Raw genomic sequence first — 17,392 nt, 5'->3', positions numbered from 1 at the left:
AACCATAAAATATTTTACATTCTAGCCATATTAAGAATGGTCCTTTTTCAAGCATTTTCAGATTTTTCCGCATGATGCACATGTCCTTTAAAAAAAAAATGTAAATAAACTAGAAATCTTTATCCCTATGCGCGTGAAAAAATATGATGGTTCTAATCGCTCTCTATTCGTGGAGGAAAACGCGAGTAATTAAAGAGCGAATTAAAATGTATCTCTTAAGAAAGATATATGATATATATACTTGACTGTATCACGTATGTATCTATGTGTGTTTGTGTATCGCGTTGAAATCGTAACATATAACACGAATCGTGAATCATTGACCAAGTTTGTTGAGCAAGAGGGGTTTGCCGTGAACGTGCAGCACCACGAATTGACGATAGATAATGCGAGAGAAAGAGATCGTGTTATCGCGATCTCGCGATGGACACGACCGGGTTACCCGAGGTTAATCTAACAGCGTGGTGTATGTAACGACAACAATTATCCGATCTAGCGAAATTCTGACATGCATATTGTTATCTTGCGAATAAAGCATTTACGTGCTCAGAAGATCGCTTATTATTAAATGCGTCAATTCAATATCGTTTATCAAGAATCACGATTGTTCCACTTTAAATCGACATTTAATCTACTTAGCTTTCATTTTTCTATCTTACTGTTATATAATATGCATCAAGTACCATGTAAATCATCGCAATTAAAAAGCCAGATTTAATGTCATTACTTAAAGTTTAAAAGTCTTAAAGTGTATCATGCAACATACTCATAATCAGAATACAGTTTTATATCTTAACCCGGCGTTATATAAGGAAAAAATATGTCACACCATTACTAAAGTGAGATTTATTAAATCTAATCAGGCAATCTCTAAAGCTTAAATCGTAGTAATATTTAAAGAATATTTTAAATTAAGTTTAGTCCTTCTTTTTGGACTCAAATTATAGCCAAATTATAAAATTGTTAAAATTATTCCAAAACCTTTTTTTATTGTAATAATACTCACAGAGCAATTGTGAAAATAATTTGTCCGTAAATGTGGACAAAATGAGATCAATTTATCGACCAATGAACCTGTAAACATTTTTAATTCCAAAATTTACGGTTCTCGCTCTAAACCCTTTGAATTATGGCACTTCATATTCTCTGCCACGTTTGCAAACCCGTCGTGTATCGCATATGCTACACACGATGCGCAGGTTTTGCACACGTTACACTTTATACGTGTCCTGAGTCCACGGCCACGGTACTTACCCCCGGTATAAGGTTACAACGAAAATAACGAAGAAACGTTCGACGCAGACGTACGGCCGACTTAACAATTAGGATTTACCGTTCGCCTCGTTCTCGTAACGTAAATCTCTCCGAAAACGCGGAGAAACGGCGCGCAGGCTGTAAAATCATCTTTATCGAATCTTTCGCAAGCGGTATCCCTTTTTCAGCGCATCGAAACGGCGCGTCGGACTTGCAGCGACGATGCTAAAGAACGTCCAACGATATGTGACTCAAATAAAAATGAGATTTTTCCTTCTTATTTTACACATTACCGGACATGCGTCTTTCCTTTGCGTTTAATTTGTTATTTCCTTCTCAAGACATATGATAGTAATACTGATTCACATTTAAGCCGGATATCAAATGCGATTATCTAATGTTGAACCCGCTTTAGATGATCTGTAATCTGTGTCAGAATTCAAGATAGAATTCTACTTATAATTTTATGTATCACGTAATACGAACAATATTTGCAGAATCAGAAATGCAGCACATAAAATATCTAATATGTTCAAATGCACACATATATCAAAATAGTGCTTTTCAGCATAAAACTAGAAATAGAATTTTATCTTGAAATCTAATGTAAATTATAGATCTAAAGTGTATTTTAATTTTATGATTAAATAAAAAACGATCTATACCTTGTTAGTCGAATAAAATTCAAGGTTGAAGAAGAATATATTTTATTGTGTGAATTTTCCTATCTGATCTTCAATGATTGTTTACGATATGTATATTTTCCAGTAGAAAAAAGAGTCAATTGTGGTTTCCATTTAGCGCATGCGTAAAATTACGATGTAGAAATATAAAACTCTAGCTTTTTAAGCCCGTCACGCTCGTTAGAAATTTACCCGGGTCAAATACACGATGCAAAAAATGAACATTTCCGCAATTTACAACGCGACTGCGGTTGCATCTGAAGAGTCACGCGTGCCAGTTTACTAACGCACTTACGCGTTACCAAGGACTGCATGCGCGGAGATTGCGCGGACAGTTTTACATAGTTTTACGCATCCTCGAGCCGCGATTATCTGCGGAAACGTCTGTGGCTTCATAAATGATGGATCAAAACGTGTGTCACGTTTACGGTGATCTAAGGTTACTGACATTAAACTTGCAGTTCACGGTCACTGTAATAGAATTAACGAGATTTATGTGCATTTTTATATATTTCGAATATTAAACTATATGTTTGCAAAACATTGCCGCGTTATCAAATAAATAGTATACACTTAATTTATTGTGGTAGTACTTTACAAACCAAGCCGTGGCTTCACTTGCCGTGTTTATGCAATCGAAGATAAGCTAAAGTACTTTTATGTCACACGTGCATGGAAAGTGGCCCATTACGCACGCGACGCGACTCATCTCCGGCTCGTGCGTCCACTCCGCACGTCCAACTTCCATCTTAGAGCACTTGTTACACAAATAACTATTTTTTACCAGAAAAATGTTCAGCAACGGTGTCAAGCTTTGGTCCGATATGCAGTTTAACTTGAAGTATTCGAAGAATAACTTACACGACAATCTCACCCAAATTATATCGTATGAAAAAACACTTTATATCAAATTTTTACAAGTGTTTCTCCTTCTCTGATGTTATAAAATGTGATTATTTGTATTACGCATTTTCTTATATACTTTTTTTTATATATTGGTTTGTTAAAATATTTATTCCGGAATTGTGGCGATGCTGTTATACGTTCTTCCTCAGCAAGAAATCGTCGATATTTCGTTGGACGGATACTAAACGCCGCGCGTCGAACCTCTCGTGGATTTCTACGATCCTGTCTATATTGAGGCAACATTTACGGCGCACGTTTTTTGTTGCTCGCGCGATGTAACGTTAAGCCATCAAGAGCCTGTATATGCGTATGAAGACTTCGAGAGCCTTTGTCCTCCGCATTCATTCCCGCTCGCAAAGTTATTTTCTTTCTCTTCGTTTTTTTTTTGCAGCGTCGTATATAGAGCCGGAGCAAACGCACTACATTCGCCGCGTGAACGCACACTGACGATCAAGCCGCGATAGCACAAAGAATAACTTAATGAACGAAGAAGCGGTAGAAGAAAAAACAAGACAAAAAAAGCAAGAAAAAAAACGGCGGAAGAGATTCACGGCTGATGACTCGTTGCAAAAAGAAGGCCACTGGTCGACTATACCGATTCGAGATACAGATAACCCTCGTATAACGCAGAGTAGTTAAGTTCCTATAAACTCGTACGTATATAACGTCGTATAATATGCGAAACTATATTATGCGGGACTAAAAACCAGGTCAATATTCACACAAGAGGAAACGTTGAAAAATTAGATTTAACATAATATATATTTTACAAGGTTTTCCCTCTGCACAGCTGCATATAAAAGCAACACACGAACACTGTATTATGCGAAAATATCGCAATTCTTTAAGGTAAGCGTTACGTAACTTGTGAAAATTTAAGAAAGTATTTTTATCTTACCAGTAACACTTATAAATTATTATTTATCTACCTATAACATTTTACTTGAAATAAATTTCATAATAATAAAGTTATTCGTCATACCATCGAAATAACAAAAGTATTTGTACTGACCTATACCTATACTTGAGTCACACTTTCGGTTTCGTTTCGCCGATTTTACTGAATTTTTTACGAACCTGCCATGTGGGCGAGATGGGCCGGCGCGTATGTATCACAGGATGCAAATCGTGGTGCAACGGGATAAAGCTTAATGTCTTTGTCCTTGCGAATCTCGCTGAACGGCGCCACGCCCTCGTCGCAAATTGGCGTTTGCTTTTTGCCCTCACAGACACGCATACCCATATACATACACGTGCACTATACTGGGCGATAAAGACGTAACGTTGCGCTCGATTATAGCGTTGCTCGTGGGTGCGATAATGCTGCACGCACCATGGGCACAAATTCATTCCGCTTGAGCCGAGACGTGAGTGTCGCGTCGCTCGGTTCTTATAAGGATCGAAGAAAAAAACACTTGCTACCCTATCTCGAATTTCACGATAATAAATGAAACATTGATAGTTTCCAGTCTTGAATGATCGAATGATGACACGGCGATTTTTGCTTGATTTTATTAAGATAAGATGTATCAAATGTATCAAAGAGCACGAAGGAGTATAAGTGTGAATTTATCAATTTCTATTTATATAAAAAAATAAGCTCTATAAATTATAGATTAAAATCAAATTGAAGCGCTTAAATATTAATGATTTAATTAAAGCATCAAATTGATACAAAGATCGAACTATCTTGTTGACGTTTAATCAATAATGTTAGATCTCTAAACAATAGACAATACTACCATGCTTTTCGGTACTAAAACATGCTTTTTTTCGAACACTCGCATGAAAAAAACGTCATTACTTTCGTGTATCTTATAATTCACAACATACAAAATAGTGTCTGCTAATTTTATTGTACAGTGTATCAGGTTAAAATTTAGTTTGCTATGTCTATATAACAGGCTCTAACAAATAATATTACTAGCAATATATTCGTTATTGTTTAATCTCTCTATGGAAAATTTTACAACGTAAAGATCATTGTAAAGCACTTTTATATATACCTCAATTTTTTAAATATTTAAATATTTTAGTATGTTTAAGCATCAATAATTCATTAAGTGCACAGACTTAGAAAAATTTTGTCATCGACATCAATGATATCGGAGAATTCACTATATATTTAAATATTCATATTTATATAATTGATCGTACTATAAGATATTGCAAACTTACTACAAACTCGCTGTCATACACGTGCAATAGCTGCGTTACAGATATTAATTATATATGTCTCCGCTGAAAAAGTGCTCTTCTATAAATTAACAAGGTAACAAGAGATCATTGTTCTCGAATAATATCCCCAGGAAACGCATGTTTCCAACAGCTGACGCGATTCCACGTGTCAGCTTTGCGTAACGTGTTACGCAATAATCGCGGCAGCAACACGGTTGAACCGCGGATCGCAATTGTCATTATTGTCTCGCGGAAAATATCGATTATCATCTACGCGTAACTGTTTATTATCGTTTTATTTAATTGTTGCATGTGCCTCCCGGCTCAACGGCTTTTACCTGTATCTTTGATATTGCAGTAAAATTCGATTCACTCGATATAATAAAACACTTATTAAAGGTCAATTGCATCGGATAAGGTGTTTAAGATTAGATTGATTTGCATTTCATTGTATGTACATATTGTTACGATAAACATTGTCTAAAATTTCGGTGATTTTCTGTAATGCGTTTAAAATTAATTGTTTATAAAACTTTTGGAAACAAACTAAAAAAAAGGGAAGCGTTTAAATTAAGCAATTAACTCTAAGTGACGTTAATGTATAGTCCAATATTACAGTTTATTAATTACAAGAAAAAAAAACTTTTTAATTATTAAAAAAGATGATTTCTTAACATCAAGTTAATCTAAATTAGTAATAAAATCTGACGAGCTTCGTCCTGTTAAAGAGATTTATTTTGTTCGCGATAATATTGACAAAAATATATATATAATTATAATTAAAAATGCTCACGTCTGTAAATTATATCTAATTTCGGCAAAAGATTGTACTAATGTTTGAGCCTAAAATATTTGAAGTGCGTTACTGCAAAGGCTGTCTGTGATACTCAATACAACGAACGATTAACAACGTGAACTTATAAGTTGACAACGATAGTAGTTGGATAGTAGTGCCTGCCGTCACGCATCATAGATGAAGTCATTCGCGCGGCCGATTGATGCAATAAACTAATGACATCCTGTAATTAAAGTACTTGCTCTCGTAATGCACCAGGAGATCCGGCACGGTAAATCATCAGTTACAGATGATGAAATTTAAACAGTGTCGATTTCTCACCTGACTTCTATGTGAACATTATGTTTCTGGTTGAAATAAGTTAACCTAAATATATACTCTATGTAGCTTATTTGCGTGTTATATTGTATATCACTTCAAAAATTGCTTTATATTACAATTTTTTTAAATGGTTAAAAAATTTAATTTTTTTATATTTGTCTTTCTTTCGCAGTTTATTCTGCTTCTTCAGAAATTCAATTAAATTCTTCAGAGATTCAAATTAAATTAAATTCAAATAAAATTTTAATTATGTATGAAATGTAAGTATGCGCCAGTATTACTATTATATGCAATAATTATTATTTATATGCAACGTATTGTTCGCGATATTTTACAAATTAAATTGTTAAAGAGCTTATAATTTGATAAGTTTGTAATATCAGTGACTAACATGATCAATTTGTGCTGTATGTTTTAATCAAAAAAATACATTAAAGTCAAATATGCGAATATGCTCTGGTTTTTCAAAATGTTTCATAAATGTTCAGAGTTTTTGTTGCGTTTCAAAAAGAAATTTGGCCAATTAACACTAGAAGCGACATAAACGAAAATTACAAATTTTGGAATATTTTTTATTTTTTGTCTAAAAATTTGTTATTTGTAAAAAAATTAATTAAGAAGCATAAGATGTAAATACACGAATCATAGATTGAATGAAATAACCGGGATATGATATATTAATTATTAATAATAATATAGTCTAATTATTTTATTAATAATACAGTTTTATATAATATATTTTCGCAAAATTAATAAGTTTGATCATTGCCTGCGTGTAATATCTCATTGTATTACTTTTAAATGCGTTGCGCACTCGTTCCTTTGTTTCTGTTATTTTCGGTAACGGTTACGAAATTAAAATATAGTTTAGAACACAACGATTGTATAATTCTTGCTACAAAATATTTAGAGCATACACATTTTATAGATATACATATATTTTTATTTTCTTATACGCGCGCGCACACAACACATTCAATATGTGCATAAATGTACATCTAATATTCACAAATTTGTAATAAAGAAGTAAATTATAACTCATTATGAAAAATTCGTTCACTTACCGACCGATGCACAACAGGCGGAGTTCTGCCACGTAGCTACGGTGATACTGTAACATGCAAACATAAAATTCAAATTCAAAAAGTGCTTAAAATAATCAAATGTTTCAGAAAATTCTTCCTCACGTCTAATTCATCTTTCAATTAGGAATTTACTAATATAATTTATATATTTTCAGAAAAGAATCTTTACAAGAATATATTATCTTTACAAGAATCTTTTATAAAATTTCAGATGATTTCTCTTTCTCTAATTATTTCTAATTTATTGAGATAAAACAGCCCAAATAAGTATGAAAGAACTATTAATTTTAAAATAAGAAATTATACTCACCCCAAAAGGTTGCTCCGCTGAGGCCCGATGCCTTTCCCAGACCTTCTCCTCCTCTTAGGTTATTTGGCTTGTCAGGACTTCTCCTTCCGTTGCACAGGACACTCACAAAACAACTGCCCAATATTTTGCGACCGAGAGCGAAGTAATTGTCATAATACGATCGCGATTTTATTAGGTACTACCGAGATGAAACAATCGACGTATTACGAGTGCTTCTATCCGACACGCGACGGCTCGACCGAGCTGCTTTCTCCGCTAAACGCGGCCAATTTTATACCGACGCCGCGCGGATACAACGCGAGTCGAGTTAGCAACCGAATTGAAATGAGCGAACCGTTTCGGAATTATACGCTCGAGACACACTTGCGATACAACTCGAGCGCGCAAATTCCGCGAGATGCGAATGCAATTAAACGATCGGCACATCACTGTGCTTCGGCGCGCGGCGTGACGTCACGTAACGTAACGCACCGGCGTACACGAAACCAAGTATCGAGCACCGCGTGTCAACCGTTTCGCCGCCAATAATATTTAAACATTACGATAATGTTTAATATACCTAGCGGTACAGAATTCATGTTTGCCAATTATTCCATTCCTTCTATTTCGATTAATGGGCTATTATCGCATACTTTCCGCGTTGTTTCGTGGACCTGTGTTAGCACATTGTCTGAGACAATAATTTCTCCGACAGCTAGATATTTCGATCTGAGTAAGAAACGATTCAAATTATTTCAAAATTAAAAATAACGTGAGCTTAAGAATAATAATTAGTTCACTTGCGGATAGGAGGAAAGGAATTTTCTTCGAGCGGAACTTTCATGCACATGGATGAATTGTATTCATTGAACGTGACAGACTTTAACAGCCTCGTGCTAAGATGCCACGCAAAATATTTCTCTTATACAAGTTACTAATATTTTATATTGTATTGCAATGTAGACTTACATTAATAAATGTAATAAAATATTAAATGTTATAAAATAATTTCAGTTCAAATATTTTGTAGCAAGAATTTTACGTACAATTATGTTCTAAACTATCTTTTTATTTCTTAACGTTACCGAAAATAACAGTAGCAAAGGAACGAGTGCGCAACGCATTTAAAAGTAATACGATGAAATATTGGAAACTCGATGGAAAACAATGTCGAGAGAGGCTGATCGATTATAGATTTCGCGGTAATCTGTGGAGCATTTATAATTTACGATCAAGCAAAAACATACATCGGATAGTCTTGAATAATATAAGGCAATTTACATTCACAGGAGAGTTATTGATAAAGGCGAGAATAATCAACGATGTGCAATAAAGGAAACGTGATATATATTTTATGATACATCCCCAATTCGAGCACGAGCATCGCCATTATAAACACGCCTTTAAAATCATTATAAATAATATACGTACATAAAAAAATAGCCGTTACATAAATGCATCGAACGTAGTGGACATTTTGGCTGATGTAACAAAAGAATATTATTGTTTATTTTTCAGATTTATAGTTTCCAATTATTGTAATTATTGTAGTACGTGGTAATTAGTGCTTATAATCACAGTGATATTAGAAAGCTCTAAAAATATAAGAATTTGCGTTAACAAAAAATTAAATTTTACATTTATATTCTCATTTACTTCAGATATCTTCATATGTATTGTGTTGTAAAAACCAATATGTCGCAATCAGTGTATTAAATTATAAAAAATATACCTATTGTTAAATTACTTATATGTATACTACATACATACGATATTACGAAAATTTTGTGTATTGTTTTTATCATATACTTTGCATATAACTCAGTAAATGTCAGATATCTTTAAATGTACGTTTTTATTGTTAATAGATGATTTTATGGAAGATATTGCTTCACTCGACTGAATCACTCGACTTCTGAACTTTTGATGAAAAGTGTTATATTCTATATTACGATTAATGTTTTGAAGTTCACTTCTCATCTGACAAAAGCGGCTCCAATTAAAACTGGGATTCCAATTTAAACTCAACTTGGCTTTTTATCTAACATATTATCTAAGTTATTATCTCTTCAACTACAACTAAATTACTTCTAAACGTACTATAAAATAGTAGAAACGCATGATTTTCTTAAACGTAACAAAAATTTAGAATAATTTTTATTGCATAAAGAAGATTACACAATTTTATTTGCAAAAGATATTAATTATATAAAATAGTAAGAAAAGCTAAAAGAAGGAATTTAATTTTACTTAAAATAAGTAGAACAATAAAAAATTTTACCCAACCAAATACATTTGCAATTATAATATGTTTCAATTCTAGTTTTAATTCTAGTTTTTTTCCTCATTCCTTTTGACGGCAGAATTTAATGCTTTTGTTTCACTGGAAACCATGGTCTTCTGTCTCACGTGGAATTTCCACTAACGTAGATGTTTCCGGCGCTTCCGTTACTTGAAGTGGTGCCATGGTAGTTTCATTCTTATTCTCAGATTTAGTTTGTGTAATTTCCGGAACGTTCAAATTATTTTTTTAACATGAAAACCGTGGATAGATTATAGAGTTAGCTAATATAGAGATATTAGAAAGAATTAAGGAAAAGAAAAATATGTGGAAAACAATAAAGAGTAGGAGAGATAGGATAATAGAACACCTGCTGAGACACGAAAGATTATTTCGCGACGTATTGGAGGCGGAGATAGGAATAAAGAGAGATAGAGGTAGACCAGGATTAGATTATTGTTCGCAAATGGTCAAAGACGTAGGCCATTCTACTTTCAGAGAAATGCATAGGTCAGCCTATCCAGGGCAACCAATCGTACCAGTTTTTCGACTTAGGCTCTGATGGTGATGTATTCTGTGATTTATTTGGTTTGATGTCCATCGGCGATTGCTTAACAGCCTTAACACGAAGCTTCAGGTCTTGCAAGCAAGCTTCTACTTCATCAATGATGTTTAAATAGTTAGCATTTTTTGTAATGCGATGCTGAAATTGACGGACGTTAGATCTTCTCGCTTTATCGCAGGGGTCTTCCACATCTTTTGGATGCTTTACGTCTTTTTTCTTCCAGAATTCGTCAGACAGATTAAACTTCTGTGGCAACAAGAGATCTACCAAAGGCATACTTAATACAGTAGAATGGAAGTACTCATTTATTAACATGTTCAAAATTCCAGCCCCATGTGAAGGATTACGCAACTTATTCAACTTTTCAAAACTGGACGTCAAATTGATAGATGCGGAAGGTATGTGATCCTCCTCCTCCTCCTCCTCCTCCTCTTCCTCCTCTTTCTCCTCCTCCTCCTCTTCCTCCTCTTCTTCCTCTTCCTCCTCTTCCTTCTCCTCCTCCTCTTCCTCCTCCTCCTGCTTTTTTTCCATCACGACCTTCATTGGAAGATTGGCTTGATGGTTATCGCACAAAGGAAAGTCGATATTAGGAAAACATCCATGTGCTACTAATGTGGCAGTCACTGGCAAATCGTATACCTTTGTGACGATTATTTGCGATAGTGTGGTTTTGATTCGAACATTTCGTTTCTGAGTTGATCTGGTCGAACGTTTATTTTGTTGCCATTTAACATTCATTTCCGGCGTTTTCGAATGCAACTCGGAAGTCCTACCGGAGTCCGTCAATTCTTCGTTGTCGTCGTTTACCAACTCCGAGGATTCGAGCAAAGGTCGAACACTATTGTTATGCAATGTTTCTTTGCTGTTAACGATCCTGTCCCCCAGTTTGGGGACGGCATCACTCGTCTCCGCTTTAATTGGTTTCGTTTGATCGGACCTCTTTGCCCTCAAATACTCGTTACTAGTCAAGATTTTCTCCTCAGAAGGACACGGTAGTAGAATGTCATTCGCGGGCATTATACAGATCGGCTGACGCCATTTCACTCTTTCGACCACACGCGGCTTCCGCAAAAGAGTTCTGTTTCTTGGCGATATACGAATTTCCCCGAATATATCCGATACGATTGCTAGGAGTAACACTATCGATAAACAGTCCTTCATTGTTAACTTTTTGCTTGATAAAGAAGACGTAATAACGTTATTTTTTCAATCTTTTTATTGCGAGCCACACTCTGAATCTTGCAGGCCCCTTTAAAACAACCTAAGCATCTTTAGGGTACGCCAGGTACTTTTATAGCTTGGTGAGGCTTAAAAGCCTCACGAAGAAGTAAATAAGATTTGTAACTCAAGTATGGAACGGTTCGTCTTGATAACAATATGAAAGCATTTTAAAGAAAATGAACAATTGGACCGAATAAAGGTTTTTGAGTACGTGCTCAAGTAACTGTACTAACAGTTGCCTTAACGTTGCGTTAAACGTCTAGGAAGAATTCGTTTTTATGTGGCATCGAAATTTATTGTCTGTAGAGTGTATGAATACTTAAGATAATTATTTTTTAGTTCTTAGATTATATTTAAGTGAGAAGTGATGCATAAGCTAACTGATATAGCTTAGTCGTTTTCAAAACATCCATTATAAAATCCATCACGGGAAAATATGCATAATATTGACACATTACATTACAAACTGATACATTAATAGATTTCTATTTTATCAGTAATAATAGATATTAAAATATTTTTCGTAAAATATCAATAAAAATAAAATTTTCTGAATTGAATACATTTTGCGTATAATACTAAAAAGCGCATGTGTACATAAGATTAATATGTATAAATACCGTACTATATTTATTTTAAATAAGCTCAGAATAATCAAAAGCACCTATAAGAATGCAACCATGAGTGTAATTATGCGTTGAAATAGCATATGCTCAAGTCATAGTACCTATATATACACTAGACTATGTATTTTTATATCATACGCTAAGTATCCGCCAGTATAACTATTATATGCAATAATTGTTATTTATATCCAACGTATCGTTCGCGATATTTTACAAATTAAATTGCTAAAGGGTTTATAATTTGATAAGTTTGTAATATCAGTGACTAACATGATCAATTTGTGCTGTATGTTTTAATCAGAAAAATTCGTTAGTCAACAATGCGATTTGCAAAAGCTCTGGCTTTTCAAAATGTTTCATAAATGTTCAGTTTTTGTTGCGTTTCAAAAAGAAATTCGGCCAATTAACACTAGAAGCGACATAAACGAAAATTACAAATTTTGGAATATTTTTTATTTCTCGTCTAAAAATTGTAATTTGTAAAAAAATTAATTAAGAAGCATAAGATGTAAATACACAAATCATAGATTGAATGAAATAACCTATATATCAACTATTAATAATAATATAGTCTAATTATTATTAATAATACAGTTTTATATAATATATTTTCGCAAAATTAATAAGTTTGATCATTGCTTGCGTGTAATATCTCATTGTATTACTTTTAAATGCGTTGCGCACTCGTTCCTTTGTTTCTGTTATTTTCGGTAACTGTTACAAAATTAACCCGTTGACTGTGTATGACTGTGTATGGCTATAGCCGCAACGTAGAAAAAACAAAGTAAAACTTTCTGAATTTGCTTGAAACTTGTTACTCGGGGATTTCTGGGGTCGCTGATTACGAATCCGAAGTCAGATGTACAAAATTCAAAATGGCGGATCTAATATGGCGGATCAAAATTACAAAAAAGGTCTGATTTTCATGAAATTTGGTACCCTTATGTTTATTGGGTCTCTGAATCCGAATATAAAGTCAGATTTTCAAAATTCAAAATAATAATAATAAAATTCTGTCTATTTTTTGTAATTTTGATCCGCCATATTGGACCCGCTATTTTGAATTTTGTAAATCTGACATCATATTCGGATTCAGAGACCCAAAAAACATAAGGGTAACAAGTTTCATAATTATCCAATGAACTTTTTTTTCAACACACTTTTGGCCCAAATAGTAAAATTCTCTTACACAGCCAATGGGTTAAAATATAGTTTAGAACGATATTGTATAATTCTTGCTACAAAATATTTAGGGCATACATATTTTATAGATATACATATTATACATATATTTTCATTTTCTTATACGCGCGCGCACACAACACATATTCAATATGTGCATAAATATACATCTAATATTTACAAATTTGTAATAAAGAAGTAAATTATAACTCATTATAAAAAATTCGTTCACTTACCGACCGATGCACAACAGGCGGAGTTTTGCCACGTAGCTACGATGATGATACTGTAAACTGTAACATGCAGACATAAAATTCAAATTCAAGAGGTGCTTAAAATAATCAATGTTTCAGAAAATTCTTCCTCACGTCTAATTCATCTTTCAATTAAGTATTTACTAATATAATTTATATATTTTCAGAAATGAATCTTTACAAGAATATATTATCTTTACAAGAATCTTTTATAAAATTTTAGATGATTTCTCTTTCTCTAGTTTATTTTTCTTATTTCTAATTTATTGAGATAAAACGAATAAGTGTAAAAGAACTATTAATTTTAAAATAAGAAATTATACTCACTACCCCAAGATTGCTCCGCCGAAGCCCGATGCCTTTCCCAGACCTCCTCCTCCTCTTAGGTTATCTGGCTTGTCAGGACTCCTCCTTTCGTTGCACAGGACACTCACAAGACAACTGCCCAATATTTTGCGACCGAGAGCGAAGTAATTGTCGTATAATACGATCACGATTTTATTAGGCACTCCCAAGATGAAACAATCGACGTATTACGGCGTGCTTACATCCGACGCGCGACGGTTCGACCGAGCTGCTGTCTCCGCTAAACGCGGCCAACTTCATACCGACGCCGCGCGGATACAACGCGAGTCGAGTTAGCAACTGAATTGAAATGAGCGAACCGTTTCGGAATTACACGCTCGAGACACGCTTGCGATACAACTCGAGCGCGCAAATTCCGCGAGATGCGAATGCAATTAAACGATCGACACATCACTGAGCTTCGTTATCTAAATCATGATGCGATTCGTTTACTCTGTCACATTAAATCGCGTGATTATTTCCCCGACGATTCCACGTATTATACTCCGCGTTCTCGAAGTACGAAAGCGCGGTGACGTAAATTATTCTCAAATTAATGAATAATCGTCGTCCATTATATATAATAAATCGCGACAAAACGTTAGTTTAGTATATTCCGATCATCCTCTCACTTTGCTTTCTGTAAACTGCGCGAGACGTGTGCTGCGCAATGGCCATCAGCGCTTCGGCACGTTCATGAGTCGACGCGAACGCGACGGGAATCAGTTGGTCGCCCAAATGAATAATCCGACGATTAATAAAGAATGCTACATCTTTTTGATATCTACAATATTATCGTGATACTTATCGCGGCGCATTTTGCGGTGTAATAACACTACGGCACGGAGCCGTTCACTCGGCTGCCTGTCGGCTCGAGTGTCTCGGGACGAGAATGACGAGAATAGGTAATAGCGCGGCGACGTTTTTTGTAAACATCGCGCGGCGCGCGGCGTGACGTCACGTGACGTAACGCACCGGCGTACACGAAAACAAGTATCGAGCACCGCGTGTCAACCGTTTCGCCGCCAATAATATTTAAACATTACGATAATGTTTAATATACCTAGCGGTACAGAATTCATGTTTGCCAAATATTCCATTCCTTCTATTTCGATGAATGGGCTATTATCGCATACTTTCCGCGTTGTTTCGTGGACCTGTGTTAGCACATTGTCTGAGACGATAATTTCTCCGACAGCTAATAGATATTTCGATCTGAGTAAGAAACGATTCAAATTATTTCAAAATTAAAAATAACGTGAGCTTATTTAAGAATAATAATTAGTTCACTTGCGGATAGGAGGAAAGAAATTTTCTTCGAGCGCGGGACTTTCATGCGTGAATTATATTCATTGAACGTGACAGACTTTAACAGCCTCGTGCTAAGATGCCACGCAAAATATTTCTTATACAAGTTACTAATATTTTATATTGTATTGCGATGTAGACTTACATTAATAAATGTAATAAAATATTAAATGTTATAAAATAATTTCATTTCGAATATTTTGTAGCAAGAATTTTACGTACAATTATGTTCTAAACTATCTTTTCATTTCTTAACGTTACCGAATATAACAGTAGCAAAGGAACGAGTGCGCAACGCATTTAAAAGTAATACGATGAGATATTGGGAACTCAATGGAAAACAATGTCGAGAGAGGCTGATCGATTATAGATTTCGCGGTAATCTGTGGAGCATTTATGATTTACAATCAAGCAAGAACATACATCGGATAGTCTTGAATAATATAAGGCAATTTACATTCACAGGAAAGTTATTGATAAAGGCGAGAATAATCAACGATGTGCAATAAAGGAAACGTGATATATTTTATGATACATCCCCAATTCGAGCACGAGCATCGCCATTATAAACACGCCTTTAAAATCATTATAAATGATATACGTACATAAAAAAAATAGCCGTTACATAAATGCATCGAACGTAGCGGACATTTTGGCTGATGTAACAAAAGAATATTATTGTTTATTTTTTAGATTTATAGTTTCCAATTATTGTAATTATTGTAGTACGTGGTAATTAGGGCTTATAATCACAGTGATATTAGGAAGCTCTAAAAATATAAGAATTTGCGTTAACAAAAAATTAAATTTTACATTTATATTCTCATTTACTTCAGATATCTTCATATGTATTGTGTTGTAAAAACCAATATGTCGCAATCAGTGTATTAAATTATAAAAAATATACCTATTGTTAAATTACTTATATGTATACTACATACATACGATATTACGAAAATTTTGTGTATTGTTTTTATCATATACTTTGCATATAACTCAGTAAATGTCAGATATCTTTAAATGTACGTTTTTATTGTTAATAGATGATTTTATGGAAGATATTGCTTCACTCGACTGAATCACTCGACTTCTGAACTTTTGGCGAACTTAAGTGTTATATTCTATATTACGATTAATGTTTTGAAGTTTAAACTTCTTATCTGATAAAAGCGGCTCCAATTAAAACTAGGATTCCAATTTAAACTCAACTTGGCCTTTTATCTAACATATTATCTAAGTTATTATCTCTTCAACTACAACTAAATTACTTCTAAACTTACTATAAAATAGTAGAAACGCATGATTTTTCTTAAACGTAACAAAAATTTAGAATAATTTTTATTGCATAAAGATGATTACACAATTTTATTTGCAAAATATATTAATTATATAAAATAGTAAGAAGAGCTAGAGGAGGAATTTAATTTTACTTAGAATAAGTAGAACAATGAAAAATTTTACCCAACTAAATACATTTGCAATTATATGTTTCAATTCTAGTTTTATTTCTAGTTTTTTTCCTCATTCCTTTTGATGGCAGCAAAATTTAATGCTTTTGTTTCACTGGAAACCATGGTCTTCTGTCTCACGTGGAATTTCCATTTTCACTAACGTAGATGTTTCATTCTTATTCTCAGATTTAGTTTGTGTAATTTCCGGAACGTTCAAATTATTTTTTTAACATGGAAACCGTGGATAGATAGATTTAGCTAATATGGAGATATTAGAAAGAATTAAGGAAAAGAAAAATATGTGGAAAACAATAAAGAGTAGGAGAGATAGGATAATAGAACACCTGCTGAGACACGAAAAATTAGTTCGCGACGTATTGGAAATAAAGAGAGATAGAGGTAGACCAGGATTAGATTATTATTCGCAAATGGTCAAAGACATAGGCCATTCTACTTTCAGAGAAATGCATAGGTTAGCCTATCCAGGGCAACCAATCGTACCAGTTTTTCGACTTAGGCTCTGATGGTGATGTATTCTGTGATTTATTTGGTTTGATGTCCATCGGCGATTGCTTAACAGCCTTAACACGAAGCTTCAGGTCTTGCAAGCAAGCTTCTACTTCATCAATGATGTTTGAATAGTTAGC

This window comes from Temnothorax longispinosus, chromosome 7, assembly GCF_030848805.1.
Source record: "Temnothorax longispinosus isolate EJ_2023e chromosome 7, Tlon_JGU_v1, whole genome shotgun sequence".
NCBI classification, from domain to species: domain Eukaryota; kingdom Metazoa; phylum Arthropoda; class Insecta; order Hymenoptera; family Formicidae; genus Temnothorax; species Temnothorax longispinosus.
The sequence above is the reverse complement of the archived record's forward strand: the minus strand, read 5'-3'. Positions refer to the sequence as shown.